The sequence below is a fragment of the Macaca fascicularis genome, chromosome 10 (assembly GCF_037993035.2).
Source record: "Macaca fascicularis isolate 582-1 chromosome 10, T2T-MFA8v1.1".
NCBI classification, from domain to species: Eukaryota; Metazoa; Chordata; class Mammalia; order Primates; family Cercopithecidae; genus Macaca; species Macaca fascicularis.
In genome coordinates this window covers 38,042,501-38,052,500 of record NC_088384.1, presented here as the reverse complement: position 1 = coordinate 38,052,500, position 10,000 = coordinate 38,042,501, and positions in this window count along the sequence as shown.

Genomic DNA, 10,000 nt, shown 5'->3' with positions numbered 1-10,000 from the left:
CCCGCTTTTCCCCCCACACGCACCGCAAGGCCGACCCAAACCCTCCGGGCGCCCACCGGGCCGCCACCGACCTGGCCCCGAAGGCGCGCGCCGTGGGTACGCGGACACCGGGCCAACCAGCGTGGCCGGCGGCGGCGACGCCCCCAGAAGGCGGAGCCGGGTTCGGGCCCAGACGGGGCGGCCAACAGCATAAAAGCCGGTGAGCCGCTCGGGGAAGAGAGGATCGGCAGGCGGCGGACAGGGAAAAGGAGCACAAGGCAGGCAAGGAGCCAGGGGGCCACGGAGACAAGGGCACGGGGAACCCGCAGGGGGCTAACTCGGGCAAGCAACCCTCAGGCACGGCCGGGCCACCAGGAAAACACGGCCACGGGATCCCACCGCCACAGACACGAGGGCGGTCCCGCGGCGCCCCGCCTGGGACGCCGAACGGCCCTTGGGCAGCCCACCGAGCAACCCCCTCACGAGCCCCGGGTCCCACCACCGGCGGCCCCGAAGCAACCTCAGCCACAAGCCCAACACCAGGGGCCACATGTCGCCCGTTTCTCGTCCGTCCCGGACCCGGTCCCGCTCCGGGAGACCGGCGCGCCGCCCCGTGGGGACGGCTCGCTCCCCAAGGACCAGGCGGCCCCACACCCCGCGCCACGCGAACGCGGTCATCGGCAGCGGTCGCGGCTCGGCACGGGAGCGGGCGGAGAGCCGGCTCACAGCGGGGAGCGGCGTCGCGCGCCAGACGGAGTGCCACGCGCACCCGCCGCTCGCAGCAGCCTTCCCATCCGCTAGGACGTCGGGCCCGGCCCAGCGGGATCCTCCCCCAACTCGGAAGGGGGAGGCGCGGGCCACAGTAGACGACGAGCCGCGCGCTCGGCCCCCACCGCGGGGTCCGGCGGAACCCTCACTGTCCCCCCACCTCATCCCGTCGAGGCGGGGACAGCGGAGGAGGAGGGTTCTCTGCAGGCGAGTCGCTACGGCAGCGCTACCACAACACAGAGAGAGGCGGCGGGCCGGGGGATCCGGTACCCCAAGGCACACCTCTCGGATCGCTAGAGAAGGCTTTCTCACCGAGGGTGGGTCACGCTCCCCACCCGCCAGTCGCCCCTCGTCGGGCCCGCAGAGGCACTCAGGGACGCCTGGGGAAGGGAGGGGGCCTGCGGCGCGAGAAGAAACCTGCGGCAACCTTGAGCGTTTGCGGTCAGGGCAGGGGCCCGGCCGGCGCGCGTGCGCACAGCCCCCAAGGCCCCCCGCCGTCCACCCACCTCCTTTCTGTGAGGCAAGGCGCCTCCAGTTAACCCACACACGACCGATCGGAGGCAGAACGGCAGCCCCTCGGCGGCCGGCCGGCGCACGCGTGGCCGGCCCGAGCCCACCGCAACCGCTCACACGGCCCGCGCTCACCCGCCAGAGGGGAGCACGGGACGTGCGCTCGCCAGACCAGGCGGCGCCCTTCCCCGCGTGGGAGGGGCGCGTCTCACTCAACCGCCTCGACCCGCACAGCCAACGCGCTCCCTCAGGACCCACGCGCGGACACCACGGCGGCGACCGGAGGAGGGGGCGCTGGGGGCGGGAGCGACACACCACCGCTCGGCCTCGGGCACCTGAGAGACAGCCCGGGGCGCTCCAGGAGCACCGCAAAGGCCCAGGCGGAGCCAGCGCTCGTGCAATACCCGAGAGGGCAGCACGGCGGGCCAGCGGGACAGCACCCCCACCGCCGCGGAGGGGGGCGGCCCACGAGGCGACGACCACAAGAGGCGAAAGCGAGGGGTGCCTGCTGCGTCAGAGGACCCCCGCCGACCCACGCCGGACGCCACGAGGCAGGCGGCGGGGTCGGGACAGCGAGGTCGGGCCGGGTTCCGCACCCCAGTGCCTCCCAACGCACCGCCCACAGGCGGGGATGGGAGACGGGGGAAACCCCGCGGGCGGGACGAGAAGAACGGGTCTCATTCACCACGAATGCCCGCCCCTCGCCCGTCGCGGCTCGGTCCCGGCCCGGGAGAGCGTGACATCACCACATCGATCAGGGAAAGCATCCCCGGAGCAGGGTCGGCCGGCCAGCCACAGCCTCCCCAGAGGCCAGCGAGCAGATCAGCCTGGCCATCCCCAGCCCCAGGACAGGGGCGGCAGACAACCCGGCAGAGACGAGGAATGCCTGACACGCACGGCACGGAGCCAGCGGGAGTGGGGTTGTCACGGCCGCCCCAGGTGCCCGCAGCGGGGAGCGCACGGTGGCACGGTAAGCCCGCGCCACCTTCCCCGCCGCCCCCAGGTGGGTCAGAGACCCGGACCCAAGGCGGCACCGGGAGCTGGGACGCTCGGATGCATGAGAGACCGGGCACACGGGCCCCAGCAGGCGGCTCAAGCACGAGCAGGGCCGGCTAGCCGGGTCACCGGGAGGCCGAAGACCCGCGACGCATCCAAGAGACCCAACCTCTCCAGCGACAGGTCGCCAGAGGACAGCGTGTCAGCAATAACCCGGTGGCCCAAAATGCCGGCTCGGAGTGAAACATATACCTCCCCAGGAGACAGGAGGTCGAGTCACCGACCACGCCGCCGGCCCAGGGAACCCGCGACACGGGCATCTGTCCCCAAAATCGCCACCATCGCAGCCAGACACGGAGCACCCAGGGCCCTCTGGTCGACCCCAGGACACACGCCGGAGCAGCGCCGGGCCAGGGACGTCCTCCCGGCCACCCGTGCCACGCAGGGGCCGGCCCGAGTCTCCAGAGCGAGACTCGGAAGCGTTTTCGGCCGTCCCCTCGTACGACCGGGACACACGAGGGACCGAAGGCCGGCCAGGTGTGACCTCTCGGGCCGCACGCGCGCTCAGGGAGCGCTCTCCGACTCCCCACGGGGACTTGCAAACAACAGGTCACGGCAGAGGGACCGCTCCCCGGCACCCGGGGGACGAGGCAGGACGGTCCCCGGCTCCCCACGGGGACTTGGAGAAAAAATTCGGCCGCTGCCTCAGACGGCCAGGATGCGCGCGGGCCCGCGACCGGGCCGGGAAGGGTGTCCCCAGCCTCCCGCCCCAAGCCCGGTGGGTCCCCGCGGGTCGCGGGTCAGGCCTCGGGAGCCGCGGCGTGCTGGTCGACCAACCCCGGCAGCCCCACACCCGGCTCTGGCCCGAAAGCGCAGCGACAACCTCTCCCCACATAAGCCTGCACGCCTGAGCTCTGACTCACAAGTGACGCGCCAGAGCTCTGGCGCGACCGGGACAGCCCGGCTGACGACCGCGGTCTTTCCGGAGCTCTGCCTAGCTCACAGCGGGGACGGTCCCCTCCCTCGGCAGCTGCCACCGCAGCTCCGGAAGCCAAGGGAACGATATAAAAGCGGCCGCCAGATGGAGTCCGACAACCGTCGCGAACGTCACCAAGACAGATCCGGATGGCAGGCCGGCCCGCGGACCGCAAAACCGAAACCGTGAGTCGAGAGACGCTATCCCGAGGCCGAAAACGCAGCCCCTGTACCCCAACCCCACAGAAACGGTCCCCAAACCCTGTCTCTGCATGGACCGCGACACAGTCAGAAGACAACCCACGGCGTGTGGATGTTCGGAGAGGCATCTCGGTGGGAGAAACAACAAGCAAGGACTCGGTCGCGGGTCGTTGAGGACACAGGGAGACACAGAATGCGTAGGCTCTTCCTGAATCCAGACAGAGAAGGAGGGAGGGAGGGAGGGAGGGAGGGAGGGAGGGCGGGCGGGCGGGCGGGCAGGCAGGCAGGAAAACATAAAGAAGGAAACAGAGAAAGAAAGAAAGGAAGGAAAACCTAAAGGAGAGAAAGGAAGAAAAGAGAAGAGAAGAGAAGACAAATATCAATATAAGTACTTACATTTGTATATAGGTATAACATATAAAACTACATTAAAATAGAAAAAAATTTATATGCATACACATGAATAAACAGATAAAAATGAATAAATAAAAAATAAGGTAACATAACATAAGCAAATAGGCCAGGCGCGGTGGCTGACGCCTGTGATCCCAGCACTTTCAGAGGCTGGGGGAGAGAGAGAGAAAAAAAAATGAAAGAAAGAAAGAAAGAAAGAAAGAAAGAAAGAAAGAGAGAGAGAGAAAGAGAGAGAGAAAGAAAGAAAGACAGAAAGAAAGAAGAAAGAGAGAGAGAGAGGGAGAAAGACAGCGAGAAAGAAAGGCGAGAGAAGAAAGAAAAAAAAAAGAAAGAGGAAAGACAGGAAGAAAGACAAAGCAAGAAAGCAAGATAACAAGACAGCAAGAAAGCACGACAGAAAGAGAGAAAGAGACAGAAAGAAAAAGCAAGAAAGCAGCAGAGAGAGAGAGAGAGAGAGAGCGCGCGAGCGCGAGCGAGCGAGCGAGCAATCGAGAGAGAGAGAGAGAGAGAGAGAGAGAGAGAGAGAGAGGAGGAGGAGGCGGCGAGGCGAGGCGAGGCGAGGCGAGGCGAGGCGAGGCGAGGCGAATCTACCTGCTTTCACTACATGTGGGGAGAATCAGGAAAGCCCCCACTAACAACAAGGCCTGAAGTGGAGCTGCCATCTCTGAAATCCGAGCAGAAGAGTCCACACGGGTTAAAGACACGAAGAAAGTCAGGGAAACAACTGCTCAAAGAGAAGAACAATCTGGCCCAGCCAGGGTCTGTCTCCTGAAGTTGTGTGGGCAACGAGGGAGTGGGACGGAGGGAGGGAGTGGGACGGAGGGAGGGAGGGAGGGAGGGCCTCCGAGGCTCGTGTCAAACAATAAATGATAATAAAATAAAAGGAAGTTAAAAAAAAAAATTGCGCATCATTCGTAGCATCACTGACGCCTCGAAAGGCGAGAGGCATGTGTTTATGTCACTGTGGGACTGTTTTCTTTTTTCTTTTTTTTTCTTCTTCCCTCTTTTCCCGGAAACTCACTTTTTAATTATTTCATTTTCCTTTTCTTTTTTTTTTTTAATTTTTAATTTTACTTTCATTTTTACTTTTATTTTTAATTGTTTGAGAGGTTGTCTCCCTCTCTCGCCCAGGCTGGTGTACAGTGGCGCGATCTCGGCTCACTGCAACCTCCGCCTCCCAGGTTCAAGTGATTCTCCTGCCTCAGCTCGGCCTCCCGAGTAGCTGAGATTACAGACGCGCACGACCATGCCCGGCTAATTTTTGGTATTTTGACTAGAGACGGACGGGGTTTCACCATACTGGCCCTGCTGGTCTGACCACCTCGTGATCCAGCGATCCACCACCCTCGGCGTCCCAAAGTGCTGGGATGACAGGCTTGAGCCACCGCGCCGGGCCTAGTTATTCCTTTTATTTTATTTCAAATTTTTAATTGTACGTATGCATGTATGCATGTATGTATGTATGTATGCATGCATGCATGCATGTATCTATCCTTTTTTTTTTTTTTTTTTGAGACGGACAGAGAGAGACAGTGAGAAACAGAGAGAGAGAGAGAGAGAGAGAGAGAGAGAGAGAGACAGACAGACAGAGAGAGAGAGAGAGAAACAGACGGGGGGGAAGAGAGAGAGAGAGAGAGAGAGAGAGAGAGAGAGAGAGACCAACAGACAGAAGGACAGGCAGAGAAAGAGAGTAAGACAGAAGACAGACACAGGGACACAGGGAGAGAGACAAGCGGGGGGGGGGGAGAGAGAGAGAGAGAGAGAGAGAGAGCTCCCAGACATCACGAAGCCGTTTCAATGACATATTCTCTCTGGTCTTTGTCTGGGGATATTCAGTTTTTCACCGTAGGCCTCAAGGGCTCCCAGATGTCCCTTTGGAATCTCTACAAAGAGAGTGTCTCCAACCTGCCTAATCAAAAGAAAGGTGTAACTCTTTAGGATGAGTCCACACATCGCAAAGCAGTTTCTCAAATACATTCTTTCTATTTTTCATCTGGGAATATTCGGTGATTCACCATAGGCCTAAAGGGACTCCCAAAAATCCATTCAGAGAGACTGCCCAAAAAAAGTGTTTCTAACCTGATGAATCCAAAGAATGGTGTATCGCTAAGAGATCAATCTACGCATCACAAATCAATGTGACAGATAGCCTCTCTCTGGTTTTAATCTGTGGATAGTCTGTTTTCCAACGTAGGCCTCAATGGGTTTCCAAATGTCCCCTCACAGATTCTACGGAAAGCGTGTTTCCAACCTCCTGGTTCAAAAGAATTATCCGTTCGAGGTGAATCCACACGTCAAAAAGCAGTTTCACCAGCAGCAGTTTTTCTCCTTTTCCTCTGGGGATGTTCACTTTCACCAGGAGCCACAAAGGGCTCCCAAATGTCCCTTCGAAGATTCTGCAAAGAACTGCTTCCAATCGGCCGCGTGCAGCGGCTCACGCCTGTCATCCCAGCATTTTGGGAGGCAGAGGCGGGTGGATCACCTGAGGTCAGGAGTTCGAGACCAGCCTGGCCAAAACGGTGAAACCCCATCTCTACCAAGAACACAAAAAATTTGCCGGGCTTGGTAGCGGGTGCCTGTAATCCCAACTACTTGGGAGGCTGAGGCAGGAGAATCCCTTCAACTGGAAGGCAGAGGTTGCAGTGAGCCGAGATGGTGTCACTGCACTCCAGCCTGGGGGACAGAGTGAGAGTCTGTCTTAAAAAAAATAAAAATATTAAGAAAAAAATACTACTACAACAACAACAACAACAACAACAACAACAACAACAACAACAGCAACAACAACAAAATGCTTCCAATCTGCTGAATCAACAGAAAGGTTTAACTCAGTAAGAGGAATCTACACATCGCTAAAAAGCAGTTTTACAGATAGCTTCTTGTTAGTTTTTATCTACAGTTTCCTGGTTTTCACCCTAGGCCTCGAATAGCTCCCAAATGTCCTTTTGCAGATTCTACAAAAGGGCCGCTTCCAACCTGGTATATCAAAAGAAAGGTTTCACTCTGTGAGATGAATCCACACACGACAAAGCAGTTTCAGAGACAGCTTCTTTCTAGTTTTTATTTGGGGATATTCGGTTTTTCACACTAGGCCTCAGTGGGCTCCCAAAGGTATACTCGCGGATTCTACAGAAAGAGTGCTTCAAACCTCCTCAATCAAAAATTAGTTGTAATTCGGTGCCATGAATCCACACATCACAAAGCAGTATCATAGAGAGCTTCTTTCTATTTCTCTGGTGGGGATACTCGGTTTTTCACAACAGGCCCCAATGGGCTCCCAAATGTCCATTCTGCTTCCAAACTGCTGAATCCAAAGGCAGTTTTAACTCGGTATGATGAATCCACACGTCACAAAGCTGTTTCATGAAGACCTTCTCTCTCGTTTTTATCTGAAAACATAAGATTTTTTCACCATACGACACAAGGGTCTCCGAAATGTACACAGAGAGATTCAACCAAAAAACCCTTCCAACCTGCTGAGTAAAAAGAAAGGTTTAACTCTGCGAGACGAATACACACACGACAAAAGCAGTTTCACAGAGAAAGGTGTTTTTTTTGTTTGTTTGTTTGCTTGCTTGCTTGCTTGCTTGCTTGCTTGCTTGCTTTTTGGTTTGTTTTCTTGGTTTTTTTTTTTTTTTTTTTGGAGACGCACTTCCGCTCTTGTTGCTCAGACTGGAGCGCAATGGCGCCATCTCGCCTCACTGCGACCTCCGCCTCCCAGGTTCAAGCAATTCTCCTGCCTCCGTTTCCCTTCCCGAGTAGCTGGGATTACAGGCATGTGCCACCACGCCCGGCTAATTTTGTATTTTCAGTAGAGACGGGGTTTCTCCATGTGGGTCAGTCTTGTCTCGAACTGCCGACCTCAGGTGATCTGCCAGCCTCGGCCTCCCAAAGTGCTGGGATGACAGGCGTGAGCCACCGCGCCCGTACAATTGTATTGTATCGTATTGTATTGTATTTACATTGATTGATTGATTGATTCATTGATTGATGCTGCCTGATCAAAGGTCACTCAGGCCCAGTCGTCAAAGTGGCGATTTCCTAGGCAACAAGGAAGGGGGGAGCTTGGAGGTGGGGGCGGGGGCGGTGGAGAAGACACAGTTGCCCCAGGCTGTGCGCAGGCGGCCTGAGCTTCCTTCCTCTGTTGAGGCCTCCATTTTCAGAGTAACAGTGGCCGCTAGGTGATGCCCGACGTCTGCCAATGAGACTGTCAGCCCGGAATGAATTGGGATCGCCTGGAGGGTGAGGCGGGAGGGGGAAGGATGGAGGCCCCCACAGCACAGTGGGTCACCGCGCCCTTCCAGGCGATCCCCACAACTAATCGACCAGGGCCCCTGGGGGCACACAGCCTAAGACCCCAGCCATCGGATCATCTGGAACTTCTGTCCGAAGACGAGAGACGAGAGACCGACTGGAAATTCTCTCGGTCAAGGTCCAAACCTAAAAGAATCACTGACACAGACACCAGGACTAACTAAGACAATTTGTAAAAGTTTCCGTGTTTTGGGTGAATCCGCGTATTTCTGGATCACAAAATTACTGATTTTGAACATTGCGGTTTTTCTACTCCTTACGTGTACGGTCCTGTGATAGACAGACCAGGGGACTCCTCAGCTCAGAGTCCATGAGGCCAGAAGCTGACATCCTAAATTTCTATGTAGAATGAATTTCAGCAAGCCAGCCAAACACTCTGCCGTAAAACTGTCCGGAAGACAAGCGGTGGTGTTTCGGGGGCGGACTGGGGGGGGAGGGGGGGGGGAGCCGGGTGCGGTACGCTCACGCCTGTCATCCCCGCACTTTGGGAGGCCGAGGGCAGGCGGATCCCTCGAGATGGTGGCCATTGCACTCCAGCGTGGGCAACAAGAGCGAAAACTCCGTCCAAAACAAGAACAACAACAGAAACGTTAAGTGCCGTCTGCTGTTATTTTTGCTTCCCACCCCGAGAAGAACAGAATACAGCTGTTGTCTCCCTGCCCGCCTGCCTGCCTGCCTGCCTGCCTGCCTGCCTGTCTGCGTGCCTGTCTGTCTGTCTGTCTGTCTGTCTGTCTGTCTGTCTGTGACAGGGTCTCGCTCTGTCTTTCGCCCAGACTGGAGTGCAGTGACACCATTGTGGCTCACTGCAGCCTCAACTTCCCCGGGGTTAGGGGATTCTTCTAAGGGATCCTACGGCCTCGGCCTCCCAAAGTGTTGGGGTTACAGGCGTGAGCCATCAGCACCCGGCCTGAGTTCATACATCTGGTCTCACTACGCCTTAACCACACGCCCGTGAAGCACTCAAGTCAAGAGAGAGTCGGCAAGAGACTTTCAGCATTCTCTCCCAAAACCAGTGAGGTGGATGGCGGCCCTGTGTTTCCCAAGCTCCTGTGGTTTTAGGTGGCCACGCGTAGAGGATAGATAGATTTCAAATGTTTCCAGAGAGGCGCAAGCCACAGTCATTCAGGACATCCGAGCGCGAGATGGGGTTTCTGACAGCGACTTAAGGGCCAGGGAGGGCCAGAGTCTGCCGGGGCCCTCGTTCCAGTGCTGGGGCCGATGGAACCCAAGGCTGAGGGAGCCAGCAGTCCGCACAGAGAGAGCTCCAGCCCTAGGCCCCACCGTGCAGACCGACTCAGAAGGAAGAGAGTCCCTCATCCTACATACGTCACATCCCTCCACTGAACTTGGGAGCGGATCCGTTTTCCAAACATGAGGTGACTCTCGGTTCGAAATGGATCACAAGGGGCCGGGCTTTCCAGAGTCGGCATGATAAAGAAGTCATTCTGTGGCACAGAACGAGGTGTGGCTCTTATCTAGACTCCGCAGTGAAAGCCAGTGAAACAGGGCGAAACCCCGTGTCTACTAAAAATTAAAAGAGGAGCCGGGCATGGTGCCGCTTGAAGGCAGGAGAATCGCTGGAACCCGGGAGGCAGAGGTTGCAGTGAGCTGAGATCACACCACTGCATTCCAGCCTGGGGGACAGAGCGAGACCGCATCTCAGAAACAGACAAACACACAAAGCCAATCAAGGTGTTTAACTCAACGTGTCACCCACGGGTCTCTCGACAGGATACATCCAGCACCCGGGGAAACAGGGAAACGTCGAGGGGTGGGGTGGAATCTATTTTGTGGCCCCAAGGGAGGGTTTGAGAGATACTCCCGCAAAGGTGACTGCCTAAGG